The 24,956-nt window shown below is 40.3% G+C and overlaps 1 pseudogene; it reads right to left on the bottom strand.

The window, feature by feature from the left end:
• Window positions 1-548: 548 nt before the first annotated feature.
• Window positions 549-23,060, bottom strand: LOC109673989 (proline-rich nuclear receptor coactivator 2-like; annotated as a pseudogene).
• Between the last annotated feature and the right edge of the window lie 1,896 nt (window positions 23,061-24,956).

Raw genomic sequence — 24,956 nt, 5'->3', positions numbered from 1 at the left:
TGAATGAGGCCAGATCTCTCCCACGATACTTTGCACAGTGCTATATTACCAAGATTGCTCTTTGATAGCTGTTGAGTGATTTTTGATATTATTTCCATGACAAAAATGTTTATTGCATCTGTTGACGGATCCCTTCCTTCCCATTAAAAAAAACAGGGTCACTGTGCCTCATTTAAATAAACTCCAACAGCCCAATACACAATAGCAAATGTACACTTTAGCAAAATACAATTTTTAAGAAAAATCTTGTGACCATGAGTCTTACATTACTGTTCCCTGCAAAAGAGAATAGAAAAAGTTGTTTATTTACCATTCCCCAAACCAAAACGTCAGTGGTCACACTTAAAAGTTGTTCATGGAGAACAGTATCAGGTACAATTATTTAATTAAGTTGCACTGAAACTACTTACAATGCACATAGTGTATGTAATGAATGATTAATTCTGATGATATTTTCATATTATCAGGCTTACACAGATTAATTTTTCTTGTGAATGTTTCAGACTAATTGATCACCATTTGTAATCATAACTAATTTTAGGACTCAGTTACTGTGTCTTATACCTGTACTTTAATAAGCTTTGAATTAAATTGTCCTTATCTGAAGGATTAAAGGAATCAGGAACCCACGGACCTGATAAGCTGGGACTTGATAAATTAGAATTCCAATTTGGATTACGTGGAAATTTTTTGTTCTGACCCAGTTTTGCATGGCCTAACATGCAATTGCTAATACATTATAACCATGTCCTCTTTCTTTATTCCTATGAATGTTCTTCATCTGGGAATTACAATCCTTTGTCTTCTGTCTATGAAGCTGTTATTGGTTCTTCTAACATTTCTAGATTGAGGGCCTGGAATGTTATACCTCTGTCCAACCCAAATGTTCAGCTTTGTTGTCACCTTTCAGTCTGCTTTTCAGATTGCAGGATTTCCACTTCCCATCCTCTTCCTTGCCACCAAGCCTAGGATGACAGGCATTGCTTTATGAAGGATCTTTCCTTTCCTCAATATAGAAGTTTTCATGGGCCAATCTGCTGGGCTCAGCCTAGGAGCTAAGGCCACATCTGTGGCCTCAGCACATTCAGAGAAGTACTTCTGATTTAGAGCTCAGACTGCAGCTGTGGCTCCACTTATGACATTGAAGCCTCCCTCCCTTTCCAGGGAGAGAAGAGGCATGGATCAAAAACTAGCTACAGTTGACCAGCCTTACATTTATGACACTTATGATTTTTTATGTGTTGTTGAAATTGGTTTGCAAGTGTTTTATTGAGGATATTTTGAATAGATTCATTTTTAAAAAAGATTATCTTTTCTGCTGTCTCATTGTCCTACTTGAAAATCAGAGTTATCCTGGGTTCCTAGGATGAATGTGGTAGTGTTCTTTTTCTTTCTAATTTGTAGAAATCTTTGAAAATTGTAGGTGTTATTTCTTCTTTTAAACTTTAGTAATTTGGCAATATATCTATTGGATCCTGGGTCACTTTTAGATGGCAGATTCTTTACTACTTCCATCTCATTATTTGATTCAGACATATTTAAATAATTTGTATTGTCTTGGTCCAAATTTGGTTGACAAAATCCACCTACAAATTCATCCATTTTTTCCTAATCTTTACATTTTATTTCAAAATGAACATCACCCATTGGATCTTCAGAGAGGCAGAGTGTCACAACAAATTAATCAAACCATCCATTTTACCTCCAAAAATTATGTAATAAAATATGAAGAGAATTAGGAAGATCTGACAATTCTCAATCCAGTCTAGAAACAACCTGCCTAAGGGAGATAAAGTAGGAAGTATCTCGTCTGACTGTTCCCATTGGAGTCTCTGGAAGAAGTGATAAAAGGAAAATAATGGTGAAAACTTTATAAATTGCTGAAACACTGTAACAATGTTGGAAAGTCTCTTCTTGGCATGAATCAATCTACTCAGACCAACATTGAAGAATCATCTTAAAAGCAGTCAGAGAAAATGACCTGTTACATATGACAGAACATGTATGTGAAGTTTTGTGTCTTCTCATCAAAAACCATAGAGGCCAGTAAAACAGAACAGCCTTGGTGTCTACAAGACACGACTAAAGCAGCTGAAACATTCACATGAAGGTCTCTTGATGATACAAACTTCCTTTCAGAGCATCTCCAACTTCAGATCCCAGTGCCCTCTCTACAAACTGCTCACTCAATGCCTCTGCCCTCATCTCCAACCCTTTGCCCAGCATATCCAAAAGCCTGGCTCACTCTGCATCCAGATTTGGCTTTGGGGTCAACACCATATACTCCATTCTATCTTCTGATAGACTCTCCTTTTGGGGTTTTCTTCTGACTTCAGTGGGAGCCAGAAGTGACTTCTCCTCTATCCAGGAGCTTCCCTGTCCTCAGGTTTTGGCACAGCCTCAGCTATAGACATCTCCACCAAACCTGGAAGGAACAAAGAGAAGATGAGAAGGAAATGGAATTCAAAAGGCAGGGAATGATGTTGACTTCTCCTCCAGTAATTTATTGAGGTTATTGAGCAATAGCATCTGGTAGGTACCTTTCAGAACTCTGTCACCTTGGAACCATCTGGCTACCACTTTTTAAATGTTAGAAGAGATTCAAGGACTTTTTGATCCACAACTGACCTCACACTAAACAGCCCCATACTAGTATTGAATATGAAGAGGTGAAAGTCTCTGGCCAAGGGCAACTCCTCAAACCCTGCCATCCATCCACACTGTTCTCTTGATTAGAAACTCCATTCTTGCTAGAGGTGATTTAATGAGTTCAGCCTGGGATTACCTGTCACTGCCACTTACCATCTTTATGGCACTTGCAGCAGGAGATATATTGATTCCTGTCCTGAAATGAAATCGGACACACTAGACCTGGATCCTGGATCTGTACAATCAGGCAGGAAGGCACAGCAAGCCCCACATTCCTTCCACTTTTTGGAGCTGCAGGTATCCTGAGCACCAGGGTGCTGGAAGTAATGTGGAAAAATTGTGCCTGTCTTCAGAACCAGTCATCCTAACAGCATGTCTGAAGGCAGATGTGGTGTCTCTGCCTGTGTACTAAGCATCTCGTCATGGCCAGAGACAAACTGTGTTGTGACTGCACTAAGAAATGACAGAGCAGAAGAATAATAAGACCTCAAATTCTGTTTAAATTCTCTGCCACTGTGTGGTTGGCTTCAGGAGAGTCTAGGTCAGTAGCTAATGCTGGGGTACTGGGTTCCTCAGGACAAGTCTACCATGTGGCCTCCCTTTAATGACCCCAATGTGTTCAAGTTGTGACTCTGGTATTAAGTGAGGGCTTAGAGTGGTGCATAATTCCCTCACTGACTTTGAACTACACATGGATAAAACATGGACAGAGGCAATGGTGCTACTTGGTGGCCACAAAAGGTGTGGCTGTCATCTGAGATGGGAGAAGAATGGAAGATGGAAGCCATGGAAGGAGGGATTGTATCCATAGCATCCTTGGTGTCAATGGCAGGTTTGGTTGATGGTATTACAGAGGAAGTGTCTATTACAATGGTACAAAATGTAGGTTCTATCTTGGCATGGACAAAAGCAGGAGGTGGCCAAAGAAAGAGGATCTCTTTCACTGTTGGGTAGGCTCCCAAATATGATCTATACAAATGGTGTGAGTTATTTCTAGGTGAAGGAGGGAGTCTTAAGGTGCAAATGAACAAGAAAGGGAGGTGTATGGGATGAGAAGTGGGAGGTGTTACAGCTCTTTCTATAAAGGCCTGGCGTACTATGGGGTCAAAACTTTTGACTTGAAGTGAAGACAGGATATGTTCCATGGGGAGAGGTAAAGGAGGAGTATTGGGGGTTGTGTGGGTTATTCTCACATGAATATTTGGTGTGGGGAAATGTAGACATATGGAGCATAGTAGGGTTCAGCACCCTGGTCTTCCTAGTCAGTGGGGGCAGGAAAAGATGGAACCTGCCAAATGTAAGTGGGAAGGAGCAGGGGATCTGCAGTCCCTCCAGAAAGTGTGTGCTGTCAGTACTGTCTACTACTAGGTGTTTATTACCCTGTGAGGTCCCCATTTCATCCTCTGTGATCTGGCCCTTTTGGAACTTATTGTTCTTCTCCCAGGTACCCCAGTATTTCTCTATAGAAAAACATTGGATATTATGAGGTGGTGGAATCTCATCTCAAACTCAATGTACTAGCAACAGTAGTGACAACTGCAGGGGCAGCTCTATTGGTATCCTTATTTTTTGTCTGCAAGTTTTATGAGCAGAAGCTATTCATGAAAGATGCTTCCCTAATGAACTAAGATGACTATTTTCACACTGCATTTTGGTGACACCTTGACCTCTGGTCATCATTGGTGGACTGCTAGCACAGTGTGAAGCAGCCTTGGGTTGGGTCAAGGATTATTGTCCAATCTACTGATGCAGTTGCCAACAAATTAGGGCATCTCCTGAAAGGCTGTGAGTGTTGGTGACACCATGGCTGTAAGAGGAGTTTATGGTAGACACAGGGGACCTCATGTCTAAGTAGTTCTCCTTAGTCCTGCCCTTCCGTCTCTGTATGATGCTCCTTCTACTCCTTCTTTGCCTTCCCTATCTTGGGATCCTCTTGGACCCTCACCTCTGAGTCACATGGGCATAGAATAGGGAGGTGACTCTATGTCCTGGGCTCACTGCCAGGATTACCTGCTTAGGTGTTGAAAGCTGGAGATTGGCTCTGCACCCAGGAAGAGCGATCCTTTGTGTTGTGGAGTGTCCAGGAATTTCAGAGTTTCAGAGAGTGCATAGCACAATTGGTTCAGGGGACTGCTTATGTGCTAAGGAGATCATTCTTTTCTGAGGCATCAAGGAGGGGCTGTGGCTGTTATTTGGGGAGGAATTTTTGATCCCTCATTTTGGCTCTGTGATGTTTGCAAGAGTTTTTGGCCCTGAGTTTTCTTAGAGGGCTGGGGCCCACAGAACATAGCCATGATCCAGCTGTCCAAATGGAACTTGTTGGGCCATTCTGGATGGTGTCATAGGGAAAAGAAAAGCTGGGCACAGGGAATTTTGGTACATTATCCTCACTTCTACAGAAAAGATCTAATTGTAGGATGGTATTATAATGTATAGATCCCTCAGGTAGGCAGCTCTCTTAATCCCCCAAAGTATATTTGGGACTTGCCTCAGAATAGAGAAAGTTGAGGGTCTTCTTAAGGTCATTGGGGTCTAGATCCTTCCAGTGTTTCAATAAGCAATCCAATGGGGAGCTTTCAGGCATCAAGGCCAGAAGACTGGAAGGAGCAGGTCCCATGTACAAGGCCAAAGAACTCTGAAAGTCCCCCCTGGATTCAAGCACCTGACAATCTTGGTTCAAGAATTTCCTAGTCTGCAGAAGTGGCACTCTCTTTTCTTTTGAGTCATGTGCTGTCAGTACCTGATCCAAGTATGTCTTTCCATACTTTATGCACTCTTTCTTGTGTCTTTTTCCTTTTCTCTATGTTGATAACACTATACATAAAAAGCAGATGTGAGGGTGAGACTAAGCAAAAGCCAATACTTGGCAGATGAGGTAGGAGGTCATGCAGAAAATGTCCAGTATCTTTTTGGAATAGATTCCCAAGCGTTTGTTTGAGTGTATTAGACAGAATAGCATGCAGGTTTTACACTTCAGTATTTTAAAAGTGGGATTTAAAACCAAAATCTGCATTTGATTAGTACTGTGAATTCCAGATATGTTTAGATCTGTGTGGTAAACTGGTGTGACCATAATGCTGGAATTGAATTTACACAAACAGCTGAAAATCAGCCAGGGAACAAATTTGTTATAATCTAGAGGTGGACCTACAACACGAATGGGACAGAGGAGACATCCCATTGATGCACACATAGAGGGACAACTCATTTCCAAGAAAGATGCAAGTTTAATTTACTGAAGAAAGGATAGTGATTTTATGAAGTGATTATGCATGCAACTAATATATGAGTTTGGTGCAAAGACAGCCATATAAAAGAAAAACATGGCACCTGTTACTTCATTCTCCTGTATTGTCTTTCCACAACCTGACATTGAGGTGTCTACTTCACATCCTGTTCCATGAGAGTGACAATTTGCCCAAGTTTTGCTCAGCACATCAGTACTCATACAGGTCACTTCTTCTTCATAGTTGACTCAATAGAACAAACATGAGCAGAGACAGATTAACAAATGGGTGTTTATATGCACATCTTGGAGAAGACAGGACTAGTTGAGACAAAGAGTGGAAGAGAAAGGAACACCAGGTTCCCCCTACTGGATGGAGGTGCAGATTCAGTGAGCACCAGAGGTCAAGAGTAATGTTTGTTTTTCAAAGAGGTTATCAGCGTTTTTCATGATAGGCTAAGGCCAAATTCATCTTAACTCTGACTCAAAAGTAGCTTGGGTTGGAGGCATGAATTCCCACAGCTGGCTACTTTGTGAGACAGAATCTTGCTTATAGTTTCCTTCCCTGGGCCTGGAACCATTCTACTCCCAACCCTGTTTTCAGACTACCTGGTGTAACAAGCTTGTCTCAGAATACCTGGACTAGGACACCCATTTTTAAAGAGTGAGGGGGAGGTGCCTGGTGCCACATGCCTATCATCCCAGCTACTTGTAAGTGAGAGCTTTGGAGAGTTGGAATTCAAGGCCATCAACAGCAAAAACGTGTGAGACCACATCTCAACAAAGAAGCAGGAGTGATATCTACACCTGTAATTCAAGCTGCCAAGAATTTATAGATAGGAGAATAATGGTTTGAACCATCAATGTATACAATGGAAAGGCACAACCTACAAAAATAAATAAAAGTTACAAATTGACTGAGGATGTGGCTTAAGTTATATAGCACTTGTCCAACAAACACAAAATCCTGATTTCACACCTCAGTACCACCCAGAAAATTAAACTAAACTAAAAAAATATTACAGTATGGCATAGTAGTGTGTCCCAGCAAAAGTATACTACTCAAGACTAAAACATCTAGACATTTCTGGCACCTGTTATTTGATTCTCTTTTATTTATTTTCCCCAAGTTGTCATTAAGGAGGCTAATTCACATCCTGTTGCCTGAGACAGAAAAAAATTGCCCAATTATCAGTCATTTTCTTACCATTCATACAGGTCACTTCTTCCTCCATAAACGAGTTACAGAGCAAAGACCACACAAGAACAGAGGTAGATTAACAACAACTAGGTTTTTGTCCATAACTGAGAGAAGATGGGGAATATTGAGGCAAACTATAGAAAGAAAGAGAGCATGAAGTTCTGTGTACTGGATGGAGCTGCAATTTGATGAGCATGAGGGAGTGAAGAGTATGGTAGAAAACAGTAAGTTAGTGTCCCAAGAGTCAGTCATCCTGGTAGTAGGTCTAAGGGTGGAACATGTACTTTTCACCACACCAAATAGCATGTGGCTGTTTTTGGAACCAGGAACAGAGTGCAATGTGACTGTCTTTCAAGGTGGCGTGTATCCATGGGCTCATCAATTTGGATGACAGGCCTGATGGATGGAGTTGCTGAGACACTGCTTACAAGTGCAGGAGTAGAGTCCCTCTTGGGAAGGACAAAAACAAATCCACTGAGGAGAGAATGTTGCTTTTGAGGTGAAGCAGGGACCCCAAATGTGGAATGAGGAGTATTTTGTGTATTAAAGTGCTGGGGAAATCTTGGTTGAGGGTAGGGGACCCTGCATATAATTGGGATGGTGTAAGATGGGATGGTGGAAGGATGCATTTGCCTTGTGCTGCCTTGGGCCTGGAGCAAGGGGAAGGTGTTCACAATGGATCCAGGGGGTGATGTAAAAATGATAGTTGCAGAAGGTGAAGTGGTATCCATATCACTGTCTACAGTTTCTTGAGGTGGCTGCCCCATCAGGTGCACAGATACACTGGATTTTGTGTTAGAAAAGGCTGTGGCTGAAGTGATAGGCACACCAGTTCTAATGGGAGGGACTAGAGAAGGGGTGAGGAAGGAATGAGCATTTGGGTGATCAACAGGTGTGGGGCTGGATGACTTCATTCTGTAGCAGGGAGGATTAAAGTGAAGATGAGAAGGGAAAGGTGGGTGGGGGTGGTGAGAAATTGGAAGTGCTGACACTCTAGGTAACACCTGGGATTGATTACCCATTGGTGAAACCACCAAACTGGTGCTTGTACTGCAGGGTGGAAGAGGACCAGTAAGGAGAGGAACAGGAGAAGAACAGGTAGTCATTGGGATACTCTCCTTGTTGATATTTGTTGGGGGTGGAGGTAGGGGGAAAGATTGAATGAGGGGTCTACCATCCTGTTCCCTCAAGGCAGTTGTGGCAGGAATGGGAGGAATCTGGAGAGTGTAAGTGGCCAGATGCAAAAGGCCTGGAGTCCCTGGAACAGGTGGGTGACAAGAAGGAGCAGGATGAGGGTGAGTGCTGTCTGCTTCCACCTCTTTATTACTTTCTGAGGTCTCCTTTTCATCAGCACAGTTCTGGCTCTTCTGAATAGGCTGCTGATCTCCCACGTGCTGAAGTCTTTCTCTAAAGAAGGGTGTGGGAGCTTAGCAACTGGGGTCCCCTCACATCAAACCCAATGTAATTGTAGTGGTAGGAGCAGCTGCAGCTTGTTTGGTGTTCTCACTTTTTCTTTTCGGAGACTTTCAGCAGGAGCCCTGGATGGAGGTCGGCTCCCTGATGGACCTGGAGGAAAGTTTTTTCCCAGCACTTCCAACCATGAACCCTAGGCCTCTAGACAGCTGGGTTGATGGTGGTCATCAAGGTATTTCTCTGGTACCATGGAACAGCCTGGAAATGGGTCACTGAGCACTGTCCCACTTGTGTTGGCTTGTTCCAAATCAGAACTCCTGCAGGGCTGTGAGACCTGGGAACATCATGGCTGTCAGGAGAGGAGGTCAAGGCAGACACAGTGGTCTCCTTTTCCAAATATTTGTCCTTACAATCCTGCATTTTCACCTCTTCCTGGCCTTCCTTCTCCTTTGATCTCCCTTCTGTGGGCTCCTCTTGGGCTGTGGACTCTGAATCAGATGGGTGTAGAAGATAGAGATGACTGGATGGCACTGGCTCCACCTCCTGGGCTATAGGTTCAGGTGTTGAACAGAGTGTGGATCTTTGCCCAGAAGCAGGTATCCTCACCTTTATGGGGTGTCCATCAATCTCAGAACTCAGGAAAGATGCTAGTAGAAGCTTTCCAGGGGACTTTCTGAGTGCAAAAGAGGGCATCCCCAGAGTGGAGTTTTATGTCATTTCGTAGAGTGTGCCTCCTCTTGGGGATGCTGTAACACACAGCTGAAAAGGGCACACTACTGGGATCCTGAATAAACAGCCTGTGGCCAGGACCCAAGACAGGCTCAGGAGCCATGGGTGATCCACTTCAGTTGACTGCCCAACGTGGGTCACAGAAAGCAACAGGTGATGGCTTGGCTTGGGCAGGGAGTGGGGCCAGCAAAGGAACTTGCTAACTGAATTGCCCACTGTGGATAGTTTGTGCACAAGAAGACAAGATAAGTGAGAAGTGGTGCGAGAGAGAGCAACATCCTTCCAACTCATTTGGTCTTCAAGGACACATTGTCCAGATAGCCTCTATGATGTCATCATGGAACACAGAAAATCAAAAAAAGAAAAAAACCAGGTGGGAGGGGCCAGGATCCTGCTAAGTCTTCAGAGAAAGCATGAAACAGTAAGGGAGAAAAGAGAGGCCCATCAGCACGGGGTGGATAATCTAGCTCCTGGGGTCATTGCCACACCTCCTTGCAGGAATTGGCCATTGTTTGATGTCTCTATTAGGTCACTGTGTGGACCTTTTCTGTGATTCCATCTCATTGAACCTGGGACATCTCACACATGGCCTTCATTATTGTAGGGAATTTAAACAGATTTTTCTCAGAGAAATACATGTGTTGAATTTACATATCAAACAAGAAACGTTGCACAAAATGCTTTGTGTTGTGGAATATTCTCCTACTTGTACTTCTAAGGCAATTTCATGTGATAGCAAGTAACTACCAATAGAAAAATTGCCATTCACCAAGAAAGCTCATGAGAAATGTCTCCTGTCCAAGAACAAAGCTTAATGTCAGACTCAAATTGCCTGGCTGGCCAGAAAAGATGGTGCAACACAGACTCTGGGTCAGGCGTGGCTTTTATAGAAGGGGGAGGTTAAGGAAGTCAGCACATGCATGGTAGTCTCTGGTAGAGGTGGGTCTGTCTTAGAGCAAAGGAATTTCTGTTAAAGGGCTGGGCTGCCATTTTGGCTGATTCACAAAATGGCGACATTGTTACTCTATCATTCCCCCATTTTTTCTTTAACAATGATGGGGATAGGGGCTGAGGATCAGGAATTAGGATGAAGCGTCAGCTTCTGAGCTGCTTCCTGCTCGCAGGGTGTGATGTATGGGGCAAGATCCTCAGACTCCTGTGGCATCCTTGCAGGGGCCCTCATAGCAGTCCTATGGACGGTTTTGGAGAGGTTGATATCCCTGGAGGTACAACTGGTTAACTTTTATTAGCAATAGCAGACATGTGGTATGATACAAGAGAGGAAGCTTAAGAATAGGAAAGCAAGACGTATAGGCTTGCAATGTGCATTAGCCAGGAGACCCACTGTGAAATGTTCACTAGAGGATTCCAAGAGTCCTCCACCTCCCTTCTCCATTTTTCTGTTTCTTGAGAGGTGTCATCATTAATCTTGACAGCAGTGGGTGTTGTTAGAATGACCAGATGAGGGCAGGTCCACTGAAGCCCCAATGGAGAGGGTAGAAGATCCTTTAGCAGAACAAAACCCCCTGGTTTAACAGAAATTGTTATAGGGTGGGGCAGGATCTGGTCTGAATGCTCTCTGAGAAGTTTGCTGAGAAGGTTATGATAAAGTAGATAGTCAGCCAGTGGAGAAGAGTCTGTTGGAGGTAAATTTATTAGAAGGAGCATAAAAGGTGTCTGCTAAAGGAGTGTGTATTTAGGGATACAGATTCTGCAAAATCCTGTAACTCCCAAGAAAGCTCTAAGCTGCCTTATGGTATGGGGGAGAGGAAACAGAAGATTGAGTAGATGTACTCTTGACTCAGGGAGTGAGTCCATCTCTTTAAGGACACACCTAGTAAGGTGACCTGTGGGAGGCAGGGGCTGTCAGGATTTAAGTGTAACACTCTTGGATAAAAGAGAGCTCTAGCTCGTTTTTAACATAACATTACATTTTTAACTTTGTTAAGGTTTGTACCATATTTAGATAAAGTATAGACACTACACTGTTATAAAATGGTCATTTAAGACATATAAGCAGAGAGGATTCCAAGATGGCGGCTAGAGGGAGGAAGCAGAAAGTGAGCCTCCTATAGTGAAATCTTGGAGAGATGCTGGAGACACACTTTGCAAGCAAAATCACCGAGAAGAGGCAAAACTTTGGCCCCTCCACACTTCCAGCCTGTGCAGAGCATCTCCACTTCATGTTAACTGGAGGAATAAGGAGGGCCTCCAGGCCGCCAGTCACCCGCGCCCAGACGGCTTGGGAAGACACAGACAAGGTGAGTTTGCAGTACCATGGTACTTCCACAGACAAGCCTGGGCCAGAGCAGCATAGCCCCCTAGACAGACTGACCTCCACCCGGAGAAAAAAGAGAAACTGACTAATAAGAAATAAGAATAGAGACCCGTGAGAAAGAGGGTGGGGTGCACTGAGCACCAACGGTTGGGGGAAGGGAATCTTTCCCAGGACTGTAAATAAACAAGCTGGGCGTGCCGGAGAGGCTCTGGCAGGAGCAGGGGCACTTGCCCAGCAACCAGGAGTGGGAAAGCTTGTGATAGTGGAGGAGGGAGGAAAGCTGCACAGGAGAGGAGGGAAGAACCACTACCCACATGAACTGTAAATAAACACAAAGGCCTGAGAAAGCAGCTGCAGTGTCACCTTCCCCAGTGTGCTTGGAAAGGGGAAAGCTTATAGCAGAGGCTCTCACACAGGAGAAATCTGAGTAAACAAAGCCTGCAGGGCCAGGTGAGTGCTAAGCTCACCCCAGAGATCTGCATAAATAACACCTCCAGCAACAGCAGGCTGATAGCAGCAGGCAGGCAAGCCACAGCCGCAGATAGCATTCTCAGAACTGTCTCCAGACTTTTTTTTTCTCTTTTTCTCCCTATGTTTGATGAGAGAACAACCAAATTACACCTGCATGCTGAAAAACATACTGAAACTGTATTGCATTTGAACTTGGGACACTTGGTGGGGTTTTTTTTGTGTGTCTGTATGTATACTTTTGTTCTATTTTGTGCATCCCCTTTGATGAGACAACTACAGAACAATATCCAAGGCACCATCTCCAGGATTGGAGACTGAGACAGAAAACCAAATTATTAAGACTGAAACTTCATTGCATTTGAACTTGGAGGTTTTTGGGGGTTTTTTTTATTTTCTATTTTTTATTTCATTTTATTTTATTTTTATATATATATTTCTTTCATTTATTTATTTTTTACTTTTATTCCTATATTTTTTAAATTATTTATTTTCAATCCTCTCTCTGTCTCTCTAATGCCTGTTTAGCTTACTGTCAATCAGTACACAAACACTCCCTGTTTATACTTTTGGAACTTTCTTGTCTGATTCCTTGTTCTGTTTTCTCCTTCTTGTCTGTTTATTTGTTTTTCCCTTTTCTTTAACTTCTTGCTTTCCATCTCCTCTCACTCTTCCCTTCTAAATATCACCATTGGTATTATTACAAGCTAGAAAATACTTCATTGCACACAGTACAGGGACAGTAACAACACCAAAGACAATGACAGGAAGACAGAAAAAACAAGGAAACCAGTTTCCCCACAGCAAAAAATTACTACGGGAACCAGAGTGGAATGAAGAAAACAGATACTCAGATCCAGACTCCAACAAAATGAACATAAACTATGCCAAAGGACCCAATGAAGCTCACAAGAATAATTTGAGAGAAGACATACTACAGGTACTCAATGAGAATTTTATAGCAATGATACTGGATAGGGTTAATAAAAATGTACAGGAGACACTCAAAAAATTCAAAGACAACAAAAATACAGAATTTGAAAAACCAAAAGAAGAAATAAAGGAAACCATAGAAGTACTGTATAAACACCAAAGTGAAACAGAGAACAAGATGAATAAACAGATAAATGAACTCAGGACAAAAGTAGACAACTTTAAAGAGAAAACCACCCAGGATATGGAAAACCTCAGAAAAAAGAATGAAACAGAACTGCAAAACAAAATGGAAGGCCAATCCAGCAGAATAGAACAAACAGAAGACAGAATCTCAGAACTTGAAGATGAAATGGTAATTAAAGGAAAAACCGAAGAACTATTAATTAAACAACCCAAGACCTGTGAAAACAAAATGCAAGAACTCACTGACTCCATCAAAAGACCAAACGTGAGAACCATGGGCATCGAAGAAGGAGAAGAGGTGCAAGCAAAGGAAATGCATAATATATTCAAAAAAATAATAATGGAAAATTTCCCAAATCTAGAGAAAGATATTCACATACAAATGCAAGAGGCCTCCAGGACACCAAACAGACCAGATCAAAATAGAAGTACCCCAGGACATATCATCATTAAAACAACAAGTTCAGAAACTAGGGAAAGAATATTGAAGGCTGTAAGAGAGAAAAAACAAGTAACATACAAAGGTAAACCCATCAAAATCACAGCAGACTTCTCAACAGAAACATTAAAAGCAAGAAGAGGTTGGGGTGAGATCTTCCGGGCACTGAATGAAAATAACTTCAACCCCAGGATACTCTACCCAGTAAAACTATCATTCAAAATAGATGCAGCAGTAATAGTCTTCCATGATAAGCAGAAACTAAAGCAATATGTAACCACAAAGCCACCCCTACAAAAGATTTTACAAGGGATTCTGCACACAGAAAGTGAAACCCAACTTAACCATGAAAAGGCAGGCAGCACCAAACCACAGGAAAAGAAAAAGCAATACTGTAGAGAGTAACTTCAACTTAGGTATACACAATCAAACCTTCAAAAAACTAAGACAACTAAATGACAGGAATCACCACATATCTATAAGTACTAACACTTAATGTTAACGGACTTAATTCACCCATCAAAAGGCACCGCTTGACGAAATGGATTAAAAGGGAAGATCCAACAATTTCTTGCTTACAGAAGACCCATCTCACTGACAGAAATAAGCATAGGCTTACAATGAAAGGCTGGAAGAATATTTACCAAGCCAATGGCCCCTGAAAACAGGCAGGAAGCAATACTTATCTCTGACAAAGTAGACTTCAAACTTACATTGATCAAAAAGATAAAGAAGGACACTCCATACTAATAACAGGGGAAATACATCAAAAGGAAATAATAATCCTCAACCTGTAAGCATCCAATGTCAATGCACTCAATTTCATCAAAATACACTGAAAGACCTAAAAGCATATATCAACTCCAACACAGTGGTTGTAGGAGACTTTAACACCTCATTATCATCAACACATAGGTCATGAAACAAAAAATCACAAAAGAAATCCAAAGATCTAAAATATACAATAGATCAAATGGACCTAGTAGATGTCTACAGAACATTTTATCCAACCTCTACACAATATACATTCTTCTCAGCAGCCCATGGAACCTTCTCCAAAATAGATCATATCCTAGGGCACAAAGCAAGCCTCAGCAAATATAAGAAAATAGAAATTATACCGTGCATACTATCTGATAACAAACTAGAACTAAACAACAAAAGTAAAGACAAAAAACTTGCAAACAGCTGGAAACTAAATAACTCATTACTTAATGAAGAATGGATTATCGATGAAATAAAAGGGGAAATTAAAAAGTTCATGGTATTCAATGAAAATGAAAACACAACCTACAGGAACCTATGGGACACAACAAAGGCAGTCTTGAGAGAAAAGTTTATAGCCATGAGTGCATATATTAAAAAGACTGAAAGATCCCAAATCAATGACCTAATGATACATTACAAATTCTTAGAAAAACAACAACAAGCAAATCCCAAAACAAATAGAAGGAGAGAAGTAATAAAAATAAGACCTGAAATCAACGAAATAGAAACCAAAAAACTATACAAAGAATTAATGAAACAAAAAGTTGGTTCTTTGAAAAAATAAAGAAGATCGACAGATGCCTGCCAAACTTGACTATAATGAGGAGAGAAAAAACTCACATCAGTAGAATCAGGAATGCAGAGGGGAAATAACAACAAACACCATGGAAGTCCAGGAAATCATCAGAGATTACTTTGAGAACCTATATTCAAATAAATTTGAAAATCTAAAAGAAATGGACAGATTTCTAGATACATATGATCATCCAAAACTGAACCAAGAGGAAATTAATCACCTGAATAGGTCTATAACACAAAATGAAATTGAAGCAGCAATCAAGAGTCTCCCCAAAAAGAAAAGTCCAGGACCTGATGGATTCTCTGCTGAATTCTATCAGACCTATAAAGAAGAAATGGTACTAACCCTCCTTAAACCTTTCCAAGAAATAGAAAGGGAAGGAAAACTGCCAAACACATTTTATGAAGCCAGCATTTCACTTATCCAAAAACCAGGCAAAGACACCCCCAAAAACGAGAACTATAGGCCAATCTCCTTAATAAACATTGATGCAAAAATTCTCAACAAAATAATGGCAAACCGAATTCAACAACACATCAAAATGATTATTCACCACAACCAAGTAGGCTTCATCCCAGAAATGCAGGGGTGGTTCAACATACGAAAATCAATAAACATAATAAACCACATTAACAGAAGCAAAGACAAAAACCACTTGATCATCTCAATAGATTCAGTTAAAGCCTTTGATAAGATCCAACACCATTTCATGATAAAAGCTCTAAGAAAACTGGGAATACAAAGAAAGTACCTCAACATTACAAAAGCTATATATGACAAACCTACAGCCAGCATTATACTTAATGGAGAAAAACTGAAACCATTCCCTCTAAAATCAGGAACTAGACAGGGATGCCCACAATCTCCACTCCTATTCAACATAGTACTGGAATTCCAAGCCAGAGCAATTAGGCAAGAAGAAGGAATAAAAGGAATACAAATAGGTAAAGAAACTGTCAAAATATCCCTATTTGCAGACGACATGATCCTATACCTTAAAGACCCAAAAAACTCAACTCAGAAGCTTCTAGACATCATCAATAGCTACAGCAAGGTAGCAGGATATAAAATCAACATAGAAAAATCATTAGCATTTCTATACACTAACAATGAGCAAACTGAGAAAGAATGTATGAAAACAATTCCATTTACAATAGCCTCAAAAAAAATCAAATACTTAGGTGTAAACCTATCAAAAGATGTGAAAGGCCTCTACAAGAAAACTATAAACTTCTGAAGGAAGAGATTGAGCAAGACTATAGAAAGAGGAAAGATCACCCATGCTCATGGATTGGTAGAATCAACATAGTAAAAATGTCTATACTCCTAAAAGTAATCTACATGTTTAATGCAATTCCCATCAAAATTCCAATGACATTCATTAAAGAGATTGAAAAATCTACCGTGAAATTTAAATGGAAACATAACAGGCCACGAATAGCCAAGGCAATATTCAATCAAAAGAACAATGTTGGAGGTATCACGATACCTGACTTCAAATTATATTACAAAGCAATAACGATAAAAAAAGCATGGTACTGGCACAAAAACAGACATGAAGACCAGTGGAACAGAATAGAGGACCCAGATATGAAGCCACACAACTATAACCAACTCGTCTTTGACAAAGGAGCTAAAAATATACGATGGAGAAATAGCAGCCTCTTCAAAAAAAAACTGTTGGTAAAACTGGTTAGCAGTCTGCAAAAAACTGAAACTACATCCATGTATATCACCCTATACCAATATTACCTCAAAATGGATCAAGGATCTTAATATCAGACAACGAACTCTAAAGTTGATACAGGAAAGAGTAGGAAATACTCTGGAGTTAGTAGGTATAGGTTAGAACTTTCTCAATGAAACCCAGCAGCACAGCAACTAAGAGATAGCATAGATAAATGGGACCTCATAAAACTAAAAAGCTTCTGCTCATCAAAAGAAATGGTCTCTAAACAGAAGAGAACACCCACATAGCGGGAAAAATATTTGCCAGCTACACATCAGACAAAGGACTGATAACCAGAATATACAGGGAGCTTAAAAACTAAATCTCCCCAAACTAATGAACCAACAAAGAAATGGGCAAGTGAACTAAACAGAACTTTCTCAAAAGAAGAAATTCAAATGGCCAAAAAACACATGAAAAAATACTCACCATCTCTAGCAATAAAGGAAATGCAAATTAAAACCACACTAAGATTCCACCTCACCCCTGTTAGAATAGCCATCATTAGCAACATCACCAACAACAGGTGTTGGCAAGGATGCGGGGAAGAAGGAACCCTCTTACACTGTTGGTGGGAATGTAAACTAGTACAACCACTCTGGAAAAAAATTTGGAGGCTACTTAAAAAGCTAGACATTGATCTACTATTTGATCCAGCAATACCACTCTTGAGGATATACCCAAAAGACTGTGACACAGGTTACTCTAGAGGCACCTGCACACCCATGTTTATTGCAGCACTATTCACAATAGCCAAGTTATGGAAACAGCCAAGATGCCCCAGCACTGACGAATGGATTAAGAAAATGTGGTATCTATACATAATGGAATTTTACGCAGCCATGTAGAAGAAAGAAATGTTATCATTCGCTGGTAAATGGATGGAATTGGAGAACATCATTCTGAGTGAGGTTAGCCTGGCCCAAAAGACCAAAAGTCGTATGTTCTCCCTCATATGTGGACATTAGATCAAGGGCAAACACAACAAGGGGATTGGACTATGAGCACATGATAAAAGCGAGAGCACACAAGGGCGGGATGAGGATAGGTAAGACACCTAAAAAACTAGCTAGCATTTGTTGCCCTTAACGCAGAGAAACTAAAGCAGATACCTTAAAAGCAACTGAGGCCAATAGGAGAAGGGGACCAGGAACTAGAGAAAAGGTTAGATAAAAAAGAATTAACCTAGAAGGTAACACACATGCATAGGAAATCAATGTGAGTCAATGCCCTGTATAGCTATCCTTATCTCAACCAGCAAAGACCCTTGTTCCTTCCTATTATTGCTTATACTCTCTCTACAACAAAATTAGAAATTAGGGCAAAATAGTTTCTGCTGGGCATTGAGGGGTGGGGGGAGAGGGAGGGGGCGGAGTGGGTGGTAAGGGAGGGAGTGGGGCAGGGGGGAGAAATGACCCAAGCCTTGTATGCACATATGAATAATAAAAGAAAAAAAAAGGTCTTCAATTGCTAAGGAAATAAGGGCAAGAACTTGCACATGGGACTGTATCAGACATAGAAAAACTTCTGTACACCAACAAAAGCAGTTTCCATACTTACCTGGAAGTGGAGATGCCATGATCACAAAAGAAGCAATTTCGAAAATCACAAGTCAATGCACAGGAAGGGAGAAAATCTTAACCAATTATTTCACAGTTAAAAAATCAGTATTGAAAACATACAAAGTGTTCAAAAAACCAAACACCAAAACAACAATAATTTTATTAAGAAATAGGGAAACAAATTGATCACAGAGTTCTCAGAAGAAGAAATACAAATGTTTAGTCAACATATGAAGAAATGTTCAGCACCCCTAGCCATAAAGGAAATGAAAATCAAAACTGCAGTAACATCCCCTTTCACCCCAGTCAGATTGGCAACCATCCATAAACCACAACAACAGACACTGGTGATGGTGCAAGGAATAAGGGACCCTCATACACAGTTGCTGGAAATATAAACTAGATTAATCAGGGTTTTCTCAAAAAGCTGAAAAAGGACCAACCATATGACACCACTATACCATTCTTGGACATATGTCTGAATGAGTGTATGTCAGTGCAAATGAGAGATAACTCTATATCATGTCAACACTGTCATTTTCAGGAAAAGGAAAGGAACTGGAGATCGTCATGTTGAGTGACATAAGCCATGCCCAAAAAGCCAAAATCATTTTCCCACATTGTGTAACCTAGACATAAATGAAGATGGTGATGGTTATGACGATAAAAGTATTAGGCCATGAAAGCAAGAGGGTGATATTCAGAGGTATCAGTGGGATTGGAGGGGAAAGAGGATATTCAGAGGGGAAGAGGATTAAATAATGCTACATGTATATGTTCAAAAATAAAGAAATACCCACAAAACAATGAAAAGAGAAAAAGTGTTTGAGTGAAAGTGAATACAATGGTGGTGGTGAAATTCTTGAAATTATATGGTACACATGTGGGGAATTATTAAAATGAAATTGTGTCATATTATTAATGTATGATAATAAAACTGCTAAAAATAAAAGCAACACCATACCAATTAATAACTAAAGCAATAGTAGTGCAGAAAGAAATTTGAGAATGCAATACCATTTACAATAGCATAGGTTCAGATCCTAGGTGTGCCTCAGAGGCTCATGTTTTACAGACATTGTCAGCTGAAATAACCAATGGTGCTACAGGTATCTCGTGGAACTTTTAAGAGATGGTCCTAGTGGAAGGAAGTTGGGTCACGGGAGGAGTGACTCAGTGTGAACATTGAGGACCTGACTCTTCTCTTTTCTTTTTTTCTTGGCTGTCATGAAGTGAGCACTTTCCTCCCTGCCATGATTTGCTGCTCATGACAGGGTCAAAGTCCACCCTGACAAGCAACTGTGGACTGAAACCTCTGAATCAGCAAGCCGAAACAAATCTTTCTTCCTCTTAACTTGTTTATCTCAAGTATGATGTCAAAGTGACAGAAAGCTGACTAACTGCTTGGAAAGAATAATTTATGTAGGAATAAATATAATGAGGAATTTAAAGAATTCCACATTTAAATCCAGAAAACATGTTGAATGAAAGCGTAGACAGTTCAAATAAATGTTAACTCATGTGTGTTTATTACTAGTAAGATTCAGAGTGTTACAATGGCAACACTACTGAAAGCCATTCTAAACATTTATTCAATCCTATGAATTGCTCCACTCTTTTCTATGGCAATAGAACTCTAGAAATTAACATGGAATGGAAAATACTAGGGACAGTCAAAATAATTTTGGAAAATCTTGCAATAAAAGAACTCAACTTGTCAAATTTAAGATTCTGGGATTAAGTAAAGTCAATGTATCTATGAGTAAGTGATTTTTAACCAGGAGTCCTAGGGCTTTCAATTGGGGAAAGAATATTTTCTTTAACAATTGGTACTAGAATCCCTGGATTACTAGTTCCAACAGAATCAAATTAAACTCCTACATCACACTATATACAAAATTCATTAAAGTCAGGCAAAACTTTAATTCTAAGAGCTGAAACATAAGATGCTTTCAAAATAGAATTGAGTTTGTAATATGAATTCTTCATATGACACCACGGGCAGGAACAGGAAAAATGAACAAACTTGCTTTTCAAAAACTAAGTCCCTTTGTGGTACAATTAAAACACATCCCAGAAGTGAAAGATCTCTTATATGATTATAAATATTCCAGCAAATCAAATAAAATTGGTGTTTATTATACAAAGAACTGCTAAAAGACAGCACAAGTTAAAAAAAAGGATAGATTAAGTGTTGAGTAGCTGTTTCTCAGAACTGGTATCAGCTTGGTGGAAATCAAAGCCACTGGGCCTGCTAACTGCTAAGAACAATTCAATAGGATCTGGATGAAGAATTAAAGCTTCATGGAAGTTACAGTCTACAGGTGAACATCACACTTGCACAAGGATAACAGATCCTTACAAGTTAAAAATCAGCTGTGTGTTCATTGGGGAGATTAAGTATCCGAGGGACATAATCAGATTGGTTACCAAGCAACCATTGAAAATATTCCCTGGCTGTACTCATTTGAACGTCATGACCTCCTTGGCAATCTACCCATGCATTATGTGTCCAAGGAAAAGAACAAGCAAACATCTCTTGCATTGTTTATATTTGCTGTTTGAAGTATGGGGAGAAATAGAAACCAGTATTTTCACAGTAGTAACAAGAGATTCATTCCAGTTTAAGGAATGAGAATGAATTATAAGATATATATTAAAACACTTCTCTATTAACACATTAAGAACAAATCAATAAACTAAACTGAATTGCAAGCACAAGAGCAGCTAGGCATGGAATTTAGTTAGAAAGAGGTAATAAAACCAGGAGCTGGTAGCATATGCCTTATTCCTAGCTACATGTGAGGCTAATGTCTTGAGGATCATGATACCAAGACACCACAAGCACAGTTAGTCATACTTCCTCTCAACCAAAGCTAGGCACTGTGGAGCACGCCTGTCATCCAAAGCTATGTGAGAGTATCACGGTCCAAGGAGAACCAAGGCAAAAACGTTTGCAAGACCCCATTTCAACAGAAATAAAGCTGGGCATTATGGTACCAGCCTACCATCCCAGTGACAGTGGGAAGCATTAAATAGGAGGATCACTGTCCACATTATCCTGGACTAAAAGTGAGACCCTATCTCCAAAATAAGTAGAGAAAAAGTGCTGGAGTGTGTCTAAAGTAAGAGAATGTGTGCCTCCGAAGGGTGATGTGTTGAGTGCAATCACCAGTACAGAAAAAGAAGGGTAGCAAGAGGAACTAAAGATTGAAGAAGAAGGGATTAAGCAGGGAAAACCAGAAGAGTTGAAGAAGGACAAAAAAAAACATCTGTTGAGAAAACTAAACCTCCCGGCACCCATCCGTAGTGAAAAATGAAACAAGGTAAAGCACGAAACCAGAATTATAGGAGTTTATACTTACATAAAAACTCATACTAAAATCCTAATCTCCTTTGTTTCTGAAGCCTGATGCATTATGTCATAATTTCAACATTTTTATGGCATGCAACAGCAAGGGAAAAACAGGCTGAAGAGAGAAAGCATGCATCAGACCAGATGCAAACATGACGCAGATTGGGAAATTGAATGTAATGATCATTACTGTGTAAAAGGCTGTCTTGAAAACACAGAGAATGTGCAAGCAAAGATTGGCAGTGCAAGCTGTGAGATGGACTCTGAATTAAGAACAGTAAGGAAAGAGCAGAAATCAAATACAATGCTACATTAGTGAGGATTATCTCACAGGGACTCATTAGTAGGCAGCACTGACACGAGGAAGGAATGAGAGTTTAAATGTAAGGAGGGGATTTTGAAATTGCAATTCATATAAAATAAGAATGGAAAAATAGCATATCTCAGAATTGTTGGGCAATTATAAAATGTGCATATGAGAATACAAGAGGATGTGGAAGAGGAGGAGAAACACAGAAGAGTACAAAAGACATACTTCATAGTATAATCTAAGAAAATAGAATCAGTTTCTGTTAGAATTTGAAAGAATAAGAGTACTTACCAGTGGAGGGGGATCCATTAGTCAATGTTTTCACTGTTCCATTACACAATTAGTTTTGGTGCAATTCTTCCCCCACCTTGGTAGGTGATTGTGGCTCATGCATAATATTAGCTATATCCTTAGATTTAAAATCAACTCCAAGTTATTGTCAGGGAAAGGGTTGAAATTCTTATTTTATTGTTTAGATCATTGAATTACGGAGATTTTAAGTGAATTTCTGTCATTCAAAGCACTACTTAATGAGTGATGGCTCAGAGAGAGGACTCTGCTTGTCTACCAGGAGCTCCCTGAACACTGAATTCCTCTACCTCATATCATGAAATCCTGAGCCCTAAGCCCTACCACTCTCTTTTTCACATCATCATGCAAAATGGTAGCCTTGGAAGGCTGATGATCTGGAGAGGAGCATGAGCCAGGAGAAGGTTCAAATTTAAAACCAGTCTCTTGTCAGTACATTTCAATTCACAACCTAACTTATGACAGTTTCTCACTATCCCTAGATCCTGCAGGGCAATGAGACAGAGGCTCATCTGCTTTACATGCATCCATCAATAAGCATAGCCTAGGACCCCAGGCAGGACTCTCATGAAGAGTACCCAGGCCCAGTTGCCCTCTGTCAGCCAGGGTTCACTCCACTGACCTGATACCCCTGGCCCTTGTCACCACTCTTCCTATAGGCCACAAAGAGCAGTGTTGCAGTCCACATAAATCCAATGGACTTCATTCTGACAAAACCCACTTCTTTCATTTTTAAATTCTGTGGATTAACTTTCTAATATTTTGGTTTTTTTGGATACCTATACACAGAAGATTGTAGTCTCTAATTGTCCTTGTAGAACATTTATTGCTATATTTAGCATCATGAGACTCTTGGTGTGATGAAAGCTGTGTGGGTGTGCTCCTCTGCATCTACTTTCTTAAATGGTGTGTCCAAAATTGGCATTAGGAAATGTATGCACTTTTCTAAAATTAAGAAAATATGTAAGGAACCCAGTTTGATAGTTGAATAAAAACAGTAATTGAGTAATATGACAAAATCATAAGTCACATTTAAAAATCAGTGTAGAAAATGGAATGCAGGAAATGAACGACCATGAGGAAAGTAGGTTGTGTAAAATTGAACTGTACACGTGAAGAAGCAGCATTCAGAAGCTCCCTGTAAAATTATCTCTGCAGCAACAGTTAGCATCTCCCATCCCACAGGACTCTAGAGATGAACAAGAAGATATCCCAATGTCTTTGAAATGTGAAAATCCACATCCCACAGTGACAACGGGATTTAATGCAGGATGGGCATCACCATGTCATAATATCAATGACAGGTTGTCATTGAACGTCAGAGTGAACACCTGCCACACTGAGGTGTGCTGCTTTACATCTCTCCAGACAAGTATATTTAACATGGTCAAATGTGCCATTGCAGAGTACAAAATTCTTTAAAAGTGTTGAATGCTTATATCCATACATGATTATTTTCTGCTGTGAGAACAAGTTCAATAAGCAATAAAGTGATCTGCCCACCTAAATAGCTTCATCCAGCATTACAATTTCACTGTGAATCATGGACAAAGCTAACATACTGAGAATGAAATGTGACTGCATTCCTGATTTGAAATACCAGTCTTAACCATGTGCACTGTTTCAGATTCTTACACATTTCAAGAAAAACATTTTAAAATTTCCTAGATATGAAGTTAAAGCACATATCCAAACTAGCTCAATTAAATATATGTTTTGTTTTCAGGTGAAGGAAGCATTAAGATCATATTCCCCTTCAGATTAAGTCATCACTGGGTTATAAATGCAGTCCAAGCTTTTCCAGCCACTTGAATTCACCCAGCCTCTACCATGACACCTCCTGATTGTCAGACCCTCTGCTCAAGCTCTGACCCAAACATCTCATCTCTGCAAGAGCCATGGAAGATGAGGACCCAGACTATGACTTTAAAATCAGGTATGATAAAAACAAGTTTAGTATGTGACCAGTGGTAAGGAAGTGAAACTTGCAAAATAACCCAAGGAGGTAGGTAAAAATGGAAATCATGCACCTGTGTGCTTTGGCTCTGATGTATGGGAAGTTAAAATGTTGTAGGAGTTTGCTAGCTGAGATAGGAGTCTCTAAGGCAGATTAGCAGGAAGCAACGTTTATTGTGTCGGCACAGACCTAGTGGACTCGTGTCCAAAGGCTGAGCCCCGAGAACAAAGGGGTCTCACCTTATATACCCTTGCAAGCAGGTTACAGAAGCAAAAAGCAAAGCTCAACCCACATATGGCTGCATGTGCCTTTCTTGGTTGTTTCAATACTTTAAGTTTTATCTCTCTGCTTTGCCATCCCCTCCCCTTGTCTCATGGTCAGAACACAGTCTATGTATTTATTTCCTGGACTCCCCTTTCTTGCTACACTAAAACTTTCCAAAACTGCAAAGAAAATTATGCCAAAAAATCTGATTTAAAAATGAAAGCAACTTGGCAGTGACGGGGTAAGAGGGGAGAGGAAGGGGGTGGAGTAAGTAAGGGATGGGGTGAGGGAAGAGGGGAGAAATGACCGAAACATTGTATGCACATATGAATAAATGAAAAAAAAGAATGAAAGCAAAACTTTAATGACATAAAGTATATC

Source organism: Castor canadensis, chromosome 18 (genome assembly GCF_047511655.1).
Source record: "Castor canadensis chromosome 18, mCasCan1.hap1v2, whole genome shotgun sequence".
In the NCBI taxonomy this organism is placed as follows: Eukaryota; Metazoa; Chordata; class Mammalia; order Rodentia; family Castoridae; genus Castor; species Castor canadensis.
This window is presented reverse-complemented; position numbering and strand designations above follow the sequence as displayed.